General features: G+C 44.8%; 1 long non-coding RNA gene across 1 annotated transcript in view; it reads right to left on the bottom strand.

Moving 5' to 3' along the window:
- LOC144173671 (uncharacterized) overlaps positions 1–19,661 on the bottom strand; it is a 59,238-nt gene that overhangs the window by 4,694 nt on the left and 34,883 nt on the right. Inside the window, exons 2-3 of the long non-coding RNA XR_013323355.1 lie at positions 12,124–12,262; positions 10,182–10,464 (exon numbers count right to left, since the gene is read on the bottom strand). This is a non-coding gene — a long non-coding RNA (uncharacterized LOC144173671). The remainder of the gene's footprint in view (positions 1–10,181; positions 10,465–12,123; positions 12,263–19,661) is intronic.

Raw genomic sequence — 19,661 nt, 5'->3', positions numbered from 1 at the left:
GGGCCCTCGTGCTGACCTTTAAGTGTGAGACTTTGTTGCACGTAACAGGTGCTCGCCGGTGTGTGTTTCCGAACGTAGCGAGCTTTAGACGTTCGACGCTGATGAAGGGATAGGCGTGTGCACGGGACACATGGCGTCGGATGAAGGTACAGTGATTGCCAGAATTCAACAAAACTCAAACTGACAACTGGCGGCCTGTGCCGAGGCCCCATGCACTGTTTTTCTTTAAAAGTACTGGCGTGGGTCGTCCAGGACTGGTCGAAGCGGTTGTCATGGCGTTGGCTCTGTTGAGTGTCACACTGTCGCTGCGACTGTGATCTTGTCTGCTGTCAGGCTCGAACCATCCCGCAGCGAGCTGGATGTCGCAAAGGGACGTGAGCTGCCAACGTGAACAGTGGTTCCAGACTAGACGGTTGGCTGACCTGCAGTGCAATACAAAATGGTTGCTTTGCGTCATTTGAAGGAGCCCTTGCTTGCTTGCAGATGTTTCCGATTCTTCTAGGGCGATATTGGTACTCTGCAGAAGCCGATGACATGGTCCGGCGCATTCCAAAGCTGCACCCGTGTAGCCGCGAAAACGGAGATTGGGTACCGAAAATCATCGTGGTTGGCGTATCGATGCACGAAGGCGGACCGATGCACTGCTGTGTCCCCTGCCCTCGGCGCGCGGATGGAATCGAACGATCGGACGCTCTTCTCCTCTCGAATCTTCACTTGGACGTGAAGGAAGTCCAGGATCACTTTGATGTCTTTGGACCTGGCGGAAGGGGACGTGGGGACCAAGGATGCGTCCTGTTGCTCCTCCTTCAGCCTTTGCCGATACGGGAGGTCAGGATCGTACTGAAAGGTCGGTAGCGAAACACTGTGGAGCACCACTGAGTACTGGTCCAGGGGATCCCCAGGCCCTCCAACGTGTTTATGGGAAACGGGATGACCCGCAATTTGTCGGCGTCAGCCGATTTCTGCACCGGCTTCCAAGGTGAGCAATTTGTCCCGGTGGTCATCCACGCTTCCTTCTTTTTATTCTCAACGGAAATTTTCTTACAGCAAGAGTTTGCCTGCAGCCCAATTTGAAGGTTGTACATTTTCTGCTTGTATTGGGTTGTGCTTGTGGTGGCTACATTTATTTCGTTATTTTATTTGTCACATACTTGTGCCGAATTCGTGCGTGACGACCTGGCTAGCGACCGATGCTGTGTCAATGTTTGGGGAGCTATCAGCACTGAAGGCCTGGGTCCGCTAGTGAGGCTGCCTCACGCGTTCAATACGGCTGCACACTGCGACCTCCTAGACGAGCATGTTCTAACTTACATCTGGGGAGACACACTTCAAAACGGGTTTTTTTTTATTGCAGCAGTACCTGAGCCCTATATATACTGCAAGGGTAGTGAAAACGTTATTCAAAGAGGGCGTTGTGTGCTGGGCTGGCCGCCAAAAAGAGCAGACTTCAGGATTATCGAAAATGTTTCGGCTACAATAACGCATTGCATGTCAAGGCTTCAGTTTCACACAGCAACCTAGGACGACTCCTGGCACGCTGAGAAGATGTGGGGAACAAGCTTCGCGAGACAAACTGTTTCGTAGAATTCCTGTATGAGTCTTTCACAACACATGGCTGAAGCATTAAACGTGCAGGAAGCCTGAACTAGGTACTCGGAAGGCACTTCGCACTGGGAAAGAAGCCAGCAACAGTTTGTTGGATGGATTTAGTTCTCTTTATAAATACGGGTAGTGAGAAGTTTTAGTTATTTGTTTCGTCGAGGCTCGCAAGTATAAATTTTAATAATTTTGGGACAAACTGAGGAGAAAAGCATTGTCTGAATATACTTGACCATCAATAAATATAACCCGCTGAAGAAGGAGTGCTCTTTTGCCTAAGACAAAACAGAAGATATATTAGGCGTTGTGCTGCTGATCCCATGGACGCGGGTGCATAAACCTGCTCCAGAGAGCGTGGCACGATACCAGCCAGAACTGTCTGCAAGAACCGGAAGGGGACAGCTCCCATGTTTTGCAGTGTGATCCATCCTAAGATTTAACCTAGTGCGGGGCCATCTCACCCAGGATGTGTTCGCAATAACATCCCATTCGTACTGAACACACAAAGTTATCAACAGAAAGACCGCATCAGTATTACCCTGACTTATTGAATAAAAAAGTGCCAACCAATTCACCCTTTAAAGGTGATTGGAAAGCGAAAGTGTAAATGATGACCACAACCACTATTCATCCATCACTTGAATTACCACACGTAGTTCCGCAATGAGAGAAACCACAGACAAGTGAAATGCACCTAACCACTGCCGTTATTACTTCAAAGAGATGTTTGCTAAGGTTAAACCAATGCAAATTTCCTTGAATGGTGGTTGGTTGAGCTAAATTATTGAAGCAAATAAGTAAAACTCTCTTTTATAGAAACTAAAACGAAGCTCAGACCTAGTGTTAGGCGTTTCCACTTCTCCCGCGTCTCTGCCACCACCGACGGAGGCGACGAGATTGCTGGCAGATACGGAGAAGTTAGATGCCATGCGTGAGCGTGAGTTTTCTTTAGTTTTCATTAACTCCTAGAACATCTGCAAGGTGAGAACACGGAAGCTACACGTGCCGTGGGTGCAGAACACAGCAGCGCGAGAGATCGCGTGACGCTATCAAGTGGCATTCACCGAGAACGCAGGGGTAAACAGGAACATCTTTTGGGTAAATGCACCGCCTGTCCGCAAGTCTCCGCGTGAGTTCGTAGCTCAATCGGTGTGCGCGTAGCTAGGGGGCTCTCGAGCCGTTTCTGTATTTGTTCCAGGTTAGATTCCTGGTGGTGCCGGAATCCTATTTTATTTCGGGTCTTACCCGCAGTGCCTATTTATGAGAAAGCTTTGTTATAGTTGTAAAATTGAAAATCTTTTTCAGATAAACAACGCTTCTTTCCCTAGCTTCAAAAGAAAGTCGTCATAAATTATGTACATCGTATGATTGATTATTGATTGAGTCATGATTGATTAGAATTTTTGTATTTGTTTTCTGGATAAATGAATTCAGTGAGCTGTTTTTTGAAAAGTAGGTAATCGAAATTGTTCGTAAATTAGTGCCTAAAAATTGATATCTCCTCCGTCTAACTACAACGATGGTTGAAACGCGAATCTTTCTTGCGTGCAAAAATGAAAAGTCGAAGTGTCAAAGGCAGAGCCGCAGCAAACTCAAAGCGCAAGCGATCGATGTGCAAGCTGCTCCAAGTCAAAGACCAAAGTCAGATGACAGCGACTGATCCTTCACAAAAAATTTGAATGCGCCCTCCTCAAACTTGTTCTTCGTTCAAAGGGTTAAAATTTGGAATAATTTAAACTGCTTGAACCGCCTTGAAAAAGCGCAAGTGGTTAGACGTCAGTTTTGTGGCGCGAAGAACGAATCTTCGATGCTTACCACAGCAAGCGGGTATATAATGTGGCGTCATCATCGCTATGCCCCCTTCTGTTCTGAACAGTTGGCTTTCGTGCACTACGGTTTTGTTAACTACGCTGCCAGCGTACTTTAAAAATCTCAGATTTAAAATTTATTTATGGGCAAAACAACCCGCGTAGCTTTGAAAGAGTTATTACTAAAATTAAGAGATAGGTTATTCAGCTGTATTTCAATTGCGATAGACATCATTTGGTGCACACAACATAAATTGAATTGTTTTGTCTGTTTTGTCGTTTGCGTATTACAAACCCCGGTAAAGATGGGGACTCTTTAATGCTTTCTGATATAAGTAATACCTGCATTCCGTGTGACCAGTGTAGCTCAGTTCTGAATATTGTATCTTCATCCAACGTTTCAGAAACCAATTATGTCCTACAACCGTTATTTCGCAATTACAATCAAAGCCAGATGCCTCCTCTGTCCATCGATTCTCGGGGTGTAGGAAAACTTCAGTCATTGAAACCACCGATTTCACCTGGCATGCGGCCAGATCAGCTCATAGTATTTGATCAGTACTACTTTCTATTCTTCCATATTACCAACACGCATTTATCAGCCGTAGCTGATCGCGTGGCCTTACCAGCTGAATTTAAATCTGCAAAGTGGCTCTACTCCAGAAATCTGGTAACAGACACTCACCCCTTAATTTCCACCCGGTTCAAAATGTAGCAGTCCATGGAAAATAACTGAACAAAAGTTACACTCTAATCTACATAATTTGTTGTAATCCAAACTCCTTCTGCTCGATATCACAACACGGCTTTAGAAAAACGTACTCATGTGAAACGCAGCTTGCATTCTTCATTCATAAACTGCATACTTATCGTGACCTGTCCCCTACTTACGATTGAATTTTTGTGACATTTCCAAAGCATTTGATGTGCTGCGTCCCACATTACTGTTGTTTAAACTGCACCAGCCTAACCTTGATTCCGAATTTTTTACCTTGGATTGAGTTTTTTCCTACCATCTCTTCTCAGTTTGTGTCCGCCGATTACTTTTACTCTGAGCTAAGCCGTGTCCACTCCGGTCTGCCACAGCGCTCAATGCTGGGTCCACTTCTTTTCCTTATTCATATTAATGATTTGTCGACGCGTGTTTCTTCTAACATTCATTTATTCGCCGACAACTGTGTTGTGTACCGGGAAATAACTTGTGACCATGACATAACCTCCTTGCAATACGACCCTAATATTTTTTGCTGGAGCAAACCTTGGCTCAAGGAACTCAACACTAACAAATGCAAATATTTACCTGTCACCAGATTTACACTAAAAACAGCGCAGGGACGAGAATGGGGGAAGTGACAAACTAGAGCGCTGACGAAACACTGAAGTACGATTACACGACAATAAATACCCGGAAAAGCAGTGGCTGCAAGCATGCGCCCGTTCAAGGCTAAAATATCGCTGAAAGTATGCAATGGAAGCTTACATCAAGGATAAAGCAATCAGACTTGAAGTGGCACGCTTTCTATCTGGTACAAATGATGTTTAACTGGCTAGATATGCTACCTGTTCTTCCAAAATGGCAATTTAAGGCGTGCTCACACTTTGTTCCACCGGAATGCCCATGGCTGAGACCTCCAATATTTCCAGGAACGAGCGTGTCGATAGCGTTGTAAAACGCGCGTTTCTTTCAACTTTGAGTGGCAATGACTGTTCTCGCATTTCTTGCAGTGCATTGCAAGATTGCTGCCCGTTCCTATGCGCATAGTGTAAGCATGTTCTCTATGCTAAAGCATGCTCCCAGGAAATACTGGAGGCCTCACTCATTGGAATTCAGGAGGAACAATGTGTGAGCACGCCATCAATTGCCCTTTTGTAAAGAGAGGTGGCATATGTAGACAGTTGAACCTCATTTGTACCAGATAGCAAGCTTGGCACTTTAAGTGCGATGGTTTTATCCGTGGTGTAAGCTTGCATACTCCATTGCATACGTCCATTCCATCACTCCATTGCATACATGGAGTGATATCCTTGAATGGGCGCATGCTTACAGCCACTAGTTTTCCGTGTATATAATGTCGTCAATAAATCGTACTTCAGTTGTTCGTCAGCGCTCTGGTTTATCACTTCTTCCGTCCTTATCCCTGCGCTGTTTTTTAGAGTGAATAATGTGTACCAAACTACCCAATGTTAAGCCTTAGTACGTGTCCCCAGAACAGCTCACCAATTAGCTATTTACTTTATTGATAACTCTGGTTCATATCATGCGTCATCTTCCAAATACCTGGTTGTGCATATCTCAGCCGATCTCACATGGGCCACTCACACCGAATTTATAAGTGGCGATGTTAACGGCTTGTTGGAATAACCCCCACACAAATTTTTGAAAGACCCTCTATCACTGCAATTCCTGGTGTACAAAAAACATTGATTCGTCCAAAGCTCGTGTGTGCGGCATCCGTTTGGGACTTATGTTACGTTACTCTCATTCAATCACTAAAAGTGCATCAAATAACAGCGGTTGATTCATTCTAACTTCAATCGCACTCCAAGCATAATTTCAATTAAATGTGACCTTCAACTGCATCCATTACCTTGTGGGCAAAAATTTTTACGCCTACGTCTTTTGCACGAAATATGTTAAGTTCGGGCCCCTCACTTATTAATTAAAACCATCCGGCAGCTAAATATATTGCGCTGGGATTAGCTTGTTTGCCTGTATTTGTTTCCCCGCCGGCTGAGCTGAGTTGGGGTGAGGGGCGTGAGGAGAACCGTGGACGCTTCTTTGTTATTCGTCGCGCTGCTGTGTCCTCCCGGCGAGCGGACCCGGAAATGACGCAAACAAGCGCGTCGCTCACTCCATAAAGCTGAAAGCGATGTAAGCTTTCGAAGAAGGATTTCCTTGCACGAAACCGCCCTAGGGGCACCCTTGACGTATGAGCGACGGCCACGGAATTACCGCCACCCTAACCCTAACCAGACAGGACCTGAGTGTCGTTCAAGAGGTCAAACCTTTGTCATCAAACATTCAGCCTATGACAAATGCACTGCTCAAAGTTACTGGGCGAAGTTGCCGTTCGTCACACCTCTGAGCCTGGCGACGCGGCGTCTGCGATGCGTCAAAGAGTAGGCGATCAGGCTTTGTTAGGCGCTCCACGTGTTAACAAACAAAACCATGTTGTGTAATTCTGGCGGTGCGGAGCACAAACATAGGCGTGCACTGTAGGACAATACTTTAAGACGTGTCGTTCGAGAGCCGATTCCGGAGTTAGGTCTGCTTTTATTCGGTGGGTTTTCATTTCTTTTATATTTGTGTTTTGCGCAATACCTTTGCGTTTCTGTAAAACAGGAGAGATCGGTCACCTGGCTATTTTGTACCCCCCTCGCTTTGTTTGTCACGGTGGCCAATCAGTGCCCTTATGTGGTATAATGAATGAGCCATCTTCACTCTCCAGTTCTGACGTCCCGTTTGTGGGCGGGTTTTTTTGGTAAAACCGAGGAGTTTGATGATTTGAGGGGGAAAAAAGGATCCAGAGGAGAGGTGGAGAGCGGACAGCCCCAATCGACGCGGGCCTTGCTCCACCTTTTGTATGCAGTTATGAGCCATGAAAGTTGTAAATAAGCAATGGAAATAAAGTCTACACAGTGTACATTTTGAGTTTGCTTGGAGTAGACCGTCGTCGGCTATGTGGCGTCGGCCATTGATCGAGCGAGTCGTCGTTTCATCAATCATCGATTTGGGCGACCAGTCCACCTAAAGTTGACATATGTTACCACCCATAGCTACGTCACTAGCATACTCTTGCCTCCGTACTTTAACTCGCTTTTTCTGGATCATGCTAGTCAAGTTGGAATACTATTTTTAAGAACAAATGCATTTTTTCAGTGTTTTATACCCGTGACTTCAGTCGAAGGGAACCACCACCCTGCATCAATCGCTGCCATTATTGAACATGAACCATTTGAGGACACAGTAGCTAACATTCTATAATTATAGAATGTTAGCTAGATTTGTTTTCCTCCGTACTGTTGTTATGCATGACCTAATATTGTATAATAAGAAGAAAACTTCTTATCTTTCTACTTGCGGGGAGGGTACGGTAAAGAAAATAAAATATGAATAAGATACATTGGAGGGAACTGTTTCAGAAATGAAAATGTCTGATTACAATAAATAGGCAAACTCCGCGCAAGCCAAACCATCCAAAATGTCATCGCAAAGCTCTTGGCAGCGGGATGAAGGAGGTCAGCAGGAATTCCGGATCGATGTTGTGAAAATGTTAATACATTTTCTTTTTCTACGCAAAACATTTGCTTTGGCGGGCAGTGATTTGGGGCTCCCACAAAAAGCGTTCATAAATTGGCCTTTTGAAAATAACACGTCTGGCACCCAGCGCTGAGATAGCAAACAAGCCAGCAAAACTAGCTAACTTCTTCAGCATACAACAGGAGATTATATACAAATTTAAAGCAAAACCCTTCTGCCTTCATATTATTGAGCCAACGTGGCCTTTGTATAAATGTACACCACGAAAAGGTTCGCCTTATAAAGCAACCCGCTTTGAAGACCACCTGATTGTGCTTATTCGGCTAGCGAACATGGGGAAGCGGAAAATATTTCCTCGCTTCTGTGCCCTCAAATATTTGAGTGATCGCTCCTTCAGATGTGATTCGCGAATACAATAAATCACGTTATATAGGGCACGAACCATGTCGGTTGCGTATGAGCCTGATCGCCGATTTAGAAAAAAGCGCCTGTCTTGGGGTCTTCATAAATAACACATGTCAATGTTGTCGCCACGCTTTGTGTGGAGGCTTAGACACCAACTAGCGAGCTACCATAAATCAGAATCTCCTGGTGTATGCTGTAAACTTGGGCAGCCAAATATACCTCTACACCATTTCCATCATCAAAACGCGCCAATGTTGCAATTCAGAGTGAAGCCGTTCCGTTATAGTAGTCTCTTGCCCCTGTTTTCGTATCCAGGACCACCAATGCAATCGTTCTTCAATCGCTAAAATTACACCCCCCTCAATCGCCTTCGTTGCTCCGGAGCACCATTTTTTGTTGTTGAGTTCTAAAGAAGAATCGCCATGTGGTGGATGGGAACAAGAGTTAATTAAGATGGTGAAGGCAGTCCGCGTGACACCTGGAAGAGCCTGCATGTGAAAATGTTCCTTCGCCCAATCGGTAATTAGCTTATCCTTCCGCCTACGATCTGGTAGCGCGTTCTCTCCCTCGTTCCATTTTTTATAAAAGCACAAATATACCTGGAATAAAGCTTTTATTTCGCAGCTCTGGAGCCTGAAATCTAGATCTGGAGAGCAACTATTGGCATGTTCTGCGAGCTCTTAAACACTTAACATCAGAGCATAGTAAATTAAGTAAGCCAGCAGTTCTGAAATAAAACTGAAAAAGTAGGCTGCAATGCTCAACAAAAATCGCGTCAACAGAGTCATTTTCTGTGGCGCTACGTTGGTTGCGTAGCCACTTCTGACTCCTTCGTCTTAAACTACACGGTCTAGGAATGATTTCAGCTACCTGTTGATATCAAACCACTTGGACTTTCGAAGTTTGCATCTGCAAAGTGGAATAACGGCATTAGGCCCCTCGTCTTGAGCACCACGGTTTTCAACTATTTTTTTCTTTCAAGGATTCCTAATAATGTTAAACATTTTCGCTATTCCCGTTTGTGCGGCATACAGACAAAAGTATTGCTGAAAACGCCGCACTCAAAACAGGGCAATAAGTTTGCCAGACTAGGTTCCACTTTGCAATCGCAACGAAAACTTCTCAACATTCACTCCCACCTTCAAATCGGCAAATCTGTATGGCCTTTACCAGTTTTTAAGCTGTGACGGTATCTGCTTGAAAGAGAAAGTTTATTACAAATAAGAATTACAAACATATTAGCATACTGACGAGGGTCTCGGAGTCAATTGACTGAAAGGAGACCCTCGATTACAAATACATCAAATGAATTGCGTAGAAGCAGCAAATGGGCGAAAGAGCCAACAGATCAATATGCAGTATAAAACACCCACGGAAGTAGCATTTGATGTACATATATTCGGAAAGGTAGCTTTAATTGTAGATATCCAATATAAAGAGTAACAAAATCAGTTCGTAAATGACACAAAGGAAGCAAAGGCAAATGAGAACCTTGGGCATAACGTGAGTGAGCGAAATAAACTTCATGTCACGTGGTAAAACTTTCTGCCACCAGAACCTGCTATTCCACATCTAAAAAAAATTAAAAACTTCAAAAAGTGTGATTAGGCATTGGGAAAAAAAAACTTTGAAGCTTACAGTGACACACAGCACGAAGCCAGCACTACCAATGTAGTGGTTAATTGCTGGAATGCTCGAAACTGTTCAAGTCTGTTAGTATAAACAAGCTGTTCCTGCCTTTTGCAATCATGCCAATAAACAGTACTTGGGAATACGGTGTGTTGGTGAAAAATATAGACCGTGCATTACATGGGGGGTATTCTGTCTAGCTACCTTTTAATGCGTGAAGTTAATTTGGTTTGGCGAAAACTTCGGTACAGAAAGAGTGTCTTTAAAAATTTCTTCTCAGCTTACGCGCTCTCTTAGTAGAGAGTTTTAATTTCGCTCTACTTGGCGCTTAGTATGCTTCGGGAAACTACAATTTTTTCTGTGTGCTTAGGTGTTTTCTTTACATTACACTTTCAAATTCTGGTATTGCTGTGGTTCCACAATTTACATACGCACAAGAAAGTACCTGTTCCAAGAACACATTTGCAATGTCCACTTACCTTTTTTAGACGGACTGTATCCAGTTGATTTCTGGTTTTGTATTTGTATTTTCTTGCTTCTTGCCTTGTGTTGGTTAGGTGAAATTCGAGGGTGAGTTTTTGTTCTTGCCCAATCAAGGGGACCGTTACGTTGACAAGCGTTATAAAAGGGCTCCATATTCCAGTAGTGACATCGAACAAGAGCTCCACTCTGCATACTTTTTTGGTTGTCTTGCCGACCTTTTTTTCTTTTTTAAACTTTCCTATACAATGCGGTTCATACAGCGTTGCAAAAATGGGGTGCCTGAAAAAACAGAAAGACGCTTCCAAAACATGTAACCGAGAGTTACCGCATTTGGTTTCGTCGTCATAACTGCTGTTAATACCATTTCGACCACATTCTCGTAAATCCACTTCCTGGCTCAAAGTACTGCTTGGCGCTTCTTGTTATTTAGGTTTTGAATGTGCAGGAAAGTTAGTAGGCCTCCAAATAAAGCTATAATTCGGTATTCTCCGTGAAATAAAACACCAGTTGGTCAGAAGGTACGTATTTAGGGATATTTAACCCCCGGCACTACTAGACACTGATACGGGGTAACTACAGGATTGGAGCTGACACATAATGTTTTAAAAGTCGTTGAAGAAAACTTTCTGCAGTGTCCTAATTTGGTCCAGGGCCATCATGCAAAATTTCAAATTTCACAGGCATGAAAGTTTACACACCTTATCACAATTTCAGAAATCAATGATTTAGAGAGACATCACCCAGCGGCAAGGTACTGCGTACGTACCAGTGAAAGGATTAGGTCAATGATACAAAGCGCCCATCAATTTCAATGCAGAAATTTTACGAATGGATAACTGATTTTTTTTTAAGGACATAGTAAATATTTTATTCATATACTCAATTGAAAGAGGTGCCAGTGCAGGTGTCTGAAGACAGTGCTACATTTCGCGCTTAACATATTTAGGTACCGCAGTTTCCAGCTACATTTCACCGCCCGATGTCTTTTCCGCAGCTTGTTGTTGTCATGGACCTACATTTGCCGCGATAAAACCCACCGGAATCACGCATATGCTTGAAAACTTGGGTTTTCAATGATCCAGTCTATCTTATCACGTCACTGTTTCACAACTCTCAAGTGATTCACATTATCATCAGTTTCCAGCAGAGGTTATAAAAGGCGGGCCTACCAGGCTTAGGCCTGGGGAGCTTGGCTGATCTTGGAGGAAGCTCTATTCAAACTACGTTGCCGCAACGTGTAGCTGCCTTTTCAAACGTCAAGGGGCATGCTTTGTGTTCTCTACGGTGCCATACATTTCTCTTGACATGCCGCTGTAATGTTTTGTGTGCTTTGAAAAATACACTAAAGTACCCTTTTTGTGACAACCCGAAAAACGGCTCAAAATAAAACGGAGGTCCTCGGGATAGGCTCGCCTGAGTGATTATTATGGGCGCAGTTTCCATGGTTACGCGCATGGCGGGTGAAAATCGCTTGTAGTTCTCGAGGAATGATGTGTTATGAAATAAGTTGAGTTATTGTTAACCCACACGCTTTCAGTGGCGACAGGGTTAATGCGGGCGTTGATAATAGTGAAGAACAGCAAAAAATAGATAAAAAAACTGCCCAAGCGCTTTCAGTGGATAAAAGGCCACTTCTTGCATTTTTGAAATTTTGGGGCGGAAGAAGAGCTCGGGAAATGTTCCCCAAAAAAATGTCCTATGCAATTACACCAGAATATACCAAATAAGTTTGCCGAGCAAAATACATCAATGGGATGGGTCGAACGAGCTATTTTGAAAGGCTTCTTTTTTGTGTGATCTACGGAATTTTGTGCTATTACTGACGTGGGTCATAAAGTACTATCATTCTAAATGTATTTCGAGGTTCTCGCGCGGGGTGGTCGATCGACAAGTATATGCTGCCTCCCAAAGAAAACGAGTATATGCGAAGTCTCTTACTTTGAGTGGGGAGAAGGCTGACGTTTCCAGTATTCATATTGACTTGTTAGACCCCAACTAACAACGTGCACATGCGACTTTTTAATTTGTTGAATGTATTTCTCCGCTTCAAGCGTCAGGTTTACCCAGTGACAGGCACCTGTTCGAAAAGAAAAGTGGACTTTTTTTAGAACACATGTATGCAGCATTCAAAAGACATGGCTTTCTTTCGCTAATAATGCACACCCTTTAACACTTATGACTATGTTTTATTTTGAGCTGTCTCACTTCACTGCTTCCTCTGTTTCCGTGTATTTATGCTGTGGGACAGTGACAGTACCGTAGCTCCTTCATCTTCTCTAAACTTTTCCGTGAGAACATTCCTACGAAATATTACGGAAATATATTGCAGTCCCAAATGGGCACAGCCACTTGTTCGGGTACCAAAAACCTTATTTTTGGCCTCTTCATCCTAGGCCGTATATTATTATCACCGCGAAGAGACCAGGTCCTTATCCGTTCGTAACGGGTGGCTAAAAAACACAATGTAAATATTTCGAGAGCTTTTATACACAAAATATAGCAATAAGAAGCTTACTAATACGTCAAGTGCAAACTGTGGACGCATTTGGTTGCGGCGCAAGTTTCTCTCAACGCCAGCATGCACAGGTCTTGCGAACTAATCTTCAAGAGCGCAAGTGCAGGGGTGACGCATAATATTTACATATTTAAAGTTTAAAATGTCCTTGCTGAAGCCTTCTGGGGTGAGGAGATATCTTTGCTGGGTGGCGTAGAAGATAGGGTTTCTCAATATCACCTGCAGTGGAAATTGTCGTTGCGATCACATGCCGCCATGGGAATTGTGGGTACTGCGGGAATCGGATTTGCAGCAAGTGGCTAGTGCAAAGGGCTATAGATTAGGCTTCTCGGCTCCGACGTATTTGTTGGTTCTGTTTTCGGTATGCTTTTCTGTTTCCGCGGTGCCACTCCCTGGCATTGAATGGCAATCACACTACTACTATGTGTGTTTTATTGGCGCAAGGGCGTCTAAGGCCAAAGAGCGCCAAGACAATGTTTCTTCACGTTTGTTGCTAAAATACCATGGCGATGATTTTTATGTACTTGATAAAAATAGTTTATAGATCGGTGTAAAGGGCCCTTACACTAAAAAGCGAAGATGAAAAAGATGAGAGGTAACAATGATGATGTTTATGTGTGACAGTGCGGGGGGGGGGGGGGGGGGACTTATAACCATGACCCTAGCTCCAGCGATGGCAGTGACGTCCCTGGAACCTGTTATGAAAACGCTCCGAACCACCCTCACTGTCATCGGGTGGCCCTGATGTTACACATGGTATGAGATGAGTGCTCAATATTCAATGTCAGCGAGGTAGGCTAAAAGGCGTTCACTTCTGATCGGGGGTCGATCGGATAAAAACAAAGATGGCTGTAAGGGCATCGTGTAGGGGTATTGTTCGTGGAAGTGTCGTTTCCTTGCTTCATGGTATGCGAAACATTCGATCAATAAGTGCAGAACTCTAAGTCGTCATCCGCACTTCTCACAAGCAGGTGGTAATGTTCCGTTTAAAAGGTATGAGTGTGTAGCGTGTGTGTGACCTATCCGTAATCTACATATTGATATTTCTGTGAACCTGTTTCATTTGTCTGTGTTGTATTTCCCAATTTGCGGTTTTATAATGTGTAGTTTGTTTTCGATTTGTGTGTCCCACTGTAACTGCCAGCGCCTCCGAAGCCTACTGCGAACTAATGGCTTCAGGTATAGGTAGGGAACATCTGGGATATCTACAACACTGCGGAGAGCGGCAACAGCGGCATTCTGGTCAGCGATTTCATTGCTCGAAATACCGCTGTGTCCAAGTACCCACCAAGCTACTACAGTCAATTTTAGAGCGTAGGCAGACATTGTGGATTTTATAAGGCGATTTACAATGAAGTTCTTCGTTGGTTTTTCTGAAGGAAGAGTTTTTACTACACTCAGTGAGTCTGTAAAAATAATGGAACTGTGTATTCTGTTTTCTGTAATGTGTTCCAAGGTGGTTAAAATGCTGTGTGCCTCTGCTGTGAAAATACTAATACTTTTGTTCATTGTCTTTGTGATAGCAAAGTTTGGGCCATGTGCAGCGGATGAATGGGCGGACTTGGAGGCATCTGTTTAAAACGTTGCGCAGGGATATTTATGCCGTAGTAGTAGGAAATGCTTTAAAAACGTTCTCGTGGTGGAGTTCTTTTGTTAATGGCTCTAAAAGCTAGATCACAAGAAACCGGGGACATTTCCCATAGAGCGACAAGGACTGTGATCGAAGTTCTGTAAGTCTCGGTAAGATAAATCCGAAGCTCCTCAGCTTGCACGTTCACACTCAACGAGAAGGGCAGAGATAAAGAGGGCCGACGGAGAAACAAGTGCATGGCAGAGGTGTCGTTGATAATAAATGAGGAAGCATGATTTTTTGTAGATGTTGTCTTCACAGCATACAATAGGTCTTTGTATAAGCGCTGATCTTCCAGGCACCACTGATCACATTCCACGTATAGGCTTTGTGCAGGACTCGTTCGGAAGGCTCCTGGCGAAAGGCGAAGCCCCAGGTGCAGAACAGGGTCAAGGATTTTTAAAGTGGTTTTCGGAGCTAACCCGTATACGCCTCGAGCTTCGCGATCGCTGCGCCGCCTGCCGCCGCTTCTCCGCGGCGTTGACGGGATTTGCGCTGCGTGGCTGATAGGGGCTCAAACGGTGTTTCGATTCTGTTTTGCTTCTTTTCGCCTTTCCGCGCCCTAAAAAAACTTGTTGTGGTGACGTCTATAAGCAGAGAGTACGTTTAGGTCACTTAAAGGAGTACTGACACGAAATTTCAAAGCTGAGATAACTATGTAAAACGCTTCCTTTTTATCAGGAGATATCTCCCAGCAAGTTTCAACAGCAACCGTTCAGCGAAACATATTTCAAATACATTTTAATCTTCGCCTGCACGAGAAAGCCCAGAGCGAGCCGACGTGACATCATCTGCTACGTGCCCCAAACTGCCGACGTCGGGGCTCCCGTGACGAAGCTGACGCGCTGGTTGTGGTTGGCGCGCGCTGCTCGGGCGTGTGTACACGTCATGGTTTTGGGACTGACGTCATGCTGCCCGGGCCTGTGGGGACGGCGAAAACCTCGGCCGGTCTGGGCGCGCGCGTGCGCTCGCTCGCGCGCGCTTCCAGAGAGGCAGCGATACGGCAAGAATGGTGACGTCATGTTATACATGCTGTCATGGCGGCCGTTCGGCGTTTTTCAGTCGAAACCGAAACTGGCACGAATAAACGACGCCGTAAATGAATGTTTACGCTGCGCTCGACCGTCTAATCGGTCATTCTATGATTAGTGGGCTGGTAGGCACGCATAGCAGCGAAAAAAAAGGTAACATAAAATTTCGTGTCAGTACTCCTTTAAAAAGCAGCTGCGTCTTCGTAGAGCACGCGATCGCCTGCAATAGCTGCCCGGGGGCGCGGTTCTTCGCACTTCGTCGCCGCTTTTCCGGGCGTCGGCGACGGTAGCATCATATCACCACTGTCACCTCCAAATACGTCAAGCACAAATGAATTCTACTGTCGCCTCGTTTAGACCTGATACTGGCGCAGTGAGAGGTTGGCTTCATTTTGCAGCGTCGACAACGAATGCGGCTTCGTTTCAAATATATACGTGGCAGAAAAATATGTTTCGGGGATATGATTACCTAATCCCGGACAATAACTTACGCCTTTTATAAGAATATAAACCATGCGAAAATGTAGCCTATGCGTCGTTAAATATTTGCCCGCACACGTCTTATAGCAAGACCCAAGGCAAGTAATGAAACCACGGAAAAATAAATGCTATGCAAGTGCGGAAGAAACATAATAGCTCTAACGGAAATTGAAGAAAAAAAAAACAGTGCAGCTTCTGACATGCTAAAGCCGTTCGTCTAAACTTAATCAAGGTATACGGTTCACCAGACCAACTATACGCGAAATGCACTGCGATTTCGCGAAACATAGGTGGGGAGGGGGGGGGAAGGGGAGGGGGACGCTGTGTACAATTTCGGAGTTGAATCAAGCAATGAACGTCTTAGTAATCACACACACCAATCTCGCGTTCACTTTTGTTTTTTGACTTCAACGAACAGCTGATCGTACGGTGGGCGCATTTTTGGAAGTATACAGGGTAGGTAGTTCAACAAGCGATGAAAGGGGTTGTTGGAAGAGTGTGGCATGTGATAAAGCCCTCCGATTTCCGTTTCTGCTTTATTCCACAGGCTCCCTGTGCCATATCACGACATTTCCAAGAAGCATTTAGTCGCGGATGCGGATTATATTTTAAGCCAGTCTCCGCGCTGCTCACCAGATGTGGCAGATGAATGTTTGCGGGCGCTCACCTCACGACATGACGACTCTGTCGTGTGCTGATCCCCGAGTATAATCATGCATTGCCCATCGTACTTTGGTTGAATAATTCCGGGATTAACAGAGACTGGCTTGTAAATGGTGGTGATCAATATCAGAGGTATAATATTGGCAAACGTAACTGGCGTGCTGTCAGGTATGAGTGCTCCGCTGATTATGTAGGCGCACAAAACTGATTTATATCGTAGTGTATTGGCGGTGAGATGTTTGAGTGGCGCCCCCTGGCTCTGACGTCGGCTTAGGGACTCGCGCCGCTGTCGTCTGCTACACTCCGCTTGTGAGGGGCAGCAGTGTCTGTGCTAGATATCGCCCGCTTTGTTGGTGTAGTGCATTAAAAAGCGTGTTTCTAGTGATTCAGTTATTTTGCCAGCTTCTGACGCATCTGAATAATTTGAAGCTGTGTCCCCCACTAGTTTGCAACACACGACGAGATAGAGAACAACTTTCTTCAGAGCATCGGTCAGAAGATGGTGTGTAACTCGTCCTGTCTAGCTTATTCGCGCAAGGATCAGCGCTCAGAGCTCCTCGATAAGTATCCAAAATCCGTAGGCTTTCCTGCAGTATTTTTGAGATGTTCTTATGAAGACTCAACAGTCTAATGCTACGTACCAAGCAGCGAGCCCACACGCACATCGCACAGCTGTAAATAAAACGGCAGTCTTCTATTTCTTTCGTTGTTGGCTTGTATCAGATGAATGTTTCTGGCTTGTTTTTTTCTTCCCAACGAATTAATTATGCTGCATCGTCACAAACGTCTTATTAGGAGGTTTGGGGGTGTTTGGGAGTCTCACATTGTGGATATTTTGTTCAGGTTGTATGGCATACATTCCCTTCATCACAAAGTGGCTTTCATGAAAGAAGGTGCATGAAAGAAGCTGCGTGAAAGAAGGTGCATAACCGCAGCGTGCTTTGTTTATTCACATGCAAATACAATGAGAAGGTTTGTGCTACGCCACCGCGATCGCGCCCCGAACAACGTTGTCCACAGTACTCGAAGGAGGCTTTTGTGCTCCGAATTTCTATCGTAACCATCGTTGTCATAACGAACTGACTATCAACCCGAACAATGATGACATGATTACGGTGTTGAAGGCCTGAAATACTCGCTAACTAACGCAAAAAATAGATTACCTGCATATATTACAAGAATCTAAACCGATGAATATTTCCAAGCAGGTCTTCATTGCTTTCCAACCCTTTCAGGCGCAAAGAACAAATCCTATTCCACTTAGGATGACGTTCTATCAATTGAAGAAGATTACTTTTACTCTCTTGTCTTAGTCTGAGGACCCGGCCCACTAACCAGCTCGATTTCATTGTTAAATAAAGTTTTCTACTCCTCGCGCTCCTCCTCCTCCTCTTGAGTACAGTTTTCCTATAACGCATATCCGAATATGGTGAAGATATATGGCTTTGGAAACTGTACCGAAATATCCCTTCAGGTCTGAACAAACAGTGTTATTGTATCTTTACGTAGACGTGACTCGTTTCGCTCAGTAAACCTGCTACTGGTTAGGAGCCTGGTATAAAACTAGAATGCGCCTATGTACACAGTGGGTTATTTGGAACTCAATAACCTACAGTTTTTGCAGCCCATAGTGAATGTCGGCATACTTTCATGCCATGAAAACGTAAAGCGATGCGATAGAATACTTTGGAGCATTCGGCAAGGTTTCGAAAACAGTTTTACCTAACATATGATTACCGGGAATCGTAATGCTTTCTGCCAAAGCCAACAGCTCTAAAGGCCTAGATTTCGTTTTGGTCTTTCATTTTTGCTCTTGTCGGTCATGAGCAGCTGACTGTTCCCTTTGTTCGAAAGATTGCTTAATACAGAAGCTTACGCCTAGCTCCGACTCTTCACGCTTCGCACTGGACAGGCTTCGCAAGGAAGGGGACGATGCCGGCAATGTTTCTTCCGTAGCGGTATCTAAAACTAAACTTTACCTCACACCATGAGCTGGTGTATGCGATTGTAAGCCTATTAATATGATAAAATTTACCCACATGCCAATTGTGGTGCGGACGAGCATCAGACGTTGACTGAGCGCAAAGAAACAGCAGGGAGAGCGAGCCTTATTGAAGCAGACGACAAATGCGAGAATCCCTAAGCTTACGTCACGGAGGCGCGCGTCGCAATGCCGCCCGTGTTCGCGCTCACCGCCAATAGCCGTAGCATGAAAATCTGAGGAACCGGTGGTTACGGAAACACTGCTAGTAAATTCAGGGCCGTGTAACTACAATCGGCTCCATCATACGCCCGTTGCGCGACGCTGGCCTGTGACACACACCTGGCGCTTATACAGACCGAATATACAACGCTAAGATCGCGTCAGAAACATTTACTCTCTCGTAAACACATCCCATTTGCGAACAGAGTGACTGCTCCACATAAATATGGATTTTGAACTCCCGCAAACGGTAAATCTCGGTCGTGAATGTGCCGTAAAAGCAGCGGCGAAGGTGGGGAGAGGGACACGGACTCCCGCGGCTGCTTTCGAAATGGGCCGCTAGGGGGATTTCAGTGGCGCCCCTACAGGCCGCGCTCGAGGCGTATACTGCGCTCCCATAGTCCAACCGGACTTCACTGAACTGTTGTAAAGACGTAATAGGCACATCTTATCTCCGCCGTAGGAGTGATGGGATAGGACGTTTACGATCTTCATTGCCTCTATATATTTTATTCTGACTAGGTTTTTAGGCCGCATGCCTAAAAACTTGTGCTCCTTTTTCACAAGCTACTCCATTGAGCGGGACGGTAGGCTGAGGGTGAATACCACTCCTCCTGGAAAACAAGATGCATATGTTCTTTTGAGGTTTTAGCTTAAAGCCATTTTATTCTGTCCATTTTACAAGCCTGTTTGAGGCAACTTGTACCTGCCGCTCACAAATAGATAGATTACAGGACCGGAAACTGAAGTGAACATCATCCACATAAATGGAGTAAGAAATTGTGCGGGGCAGAGCTTTTCCAACGGTGTTCATCTTAGCTATGAAAAGTGTGCAACTAAGTACTCCGTCCTGAGGAACGCCATTTTCTTGCATATACAGCGCACATACTGCAGCCCCGACCCTCACTCTGAATGTTCGTTCAGACAAATAGCTTTCAAGGGCATTAAGAATAT

This window comes from Haemaphysalis longicornis, unplaced genomic scaffold (assembly GCF_048455015.1).
Source record: "Haemaphysalis longicornis isolate Haplotype H1 unplaced genomic scaffold, Haemaphysalis longicornis Haplotype H1 scaffold_3, whole genome shotgun sequence".
Classification (NCBI taxonomy): domain Eukaryota; kingdom Metazoa; phylum Arthropoda; class Arachnida; order Ixodida; family Ixodidae; genus Haemaphysalis; species Haemaphysalis longicornis.
This window is presented reverse-complemented; position numbering and strand designations above follow the sequence as displayed.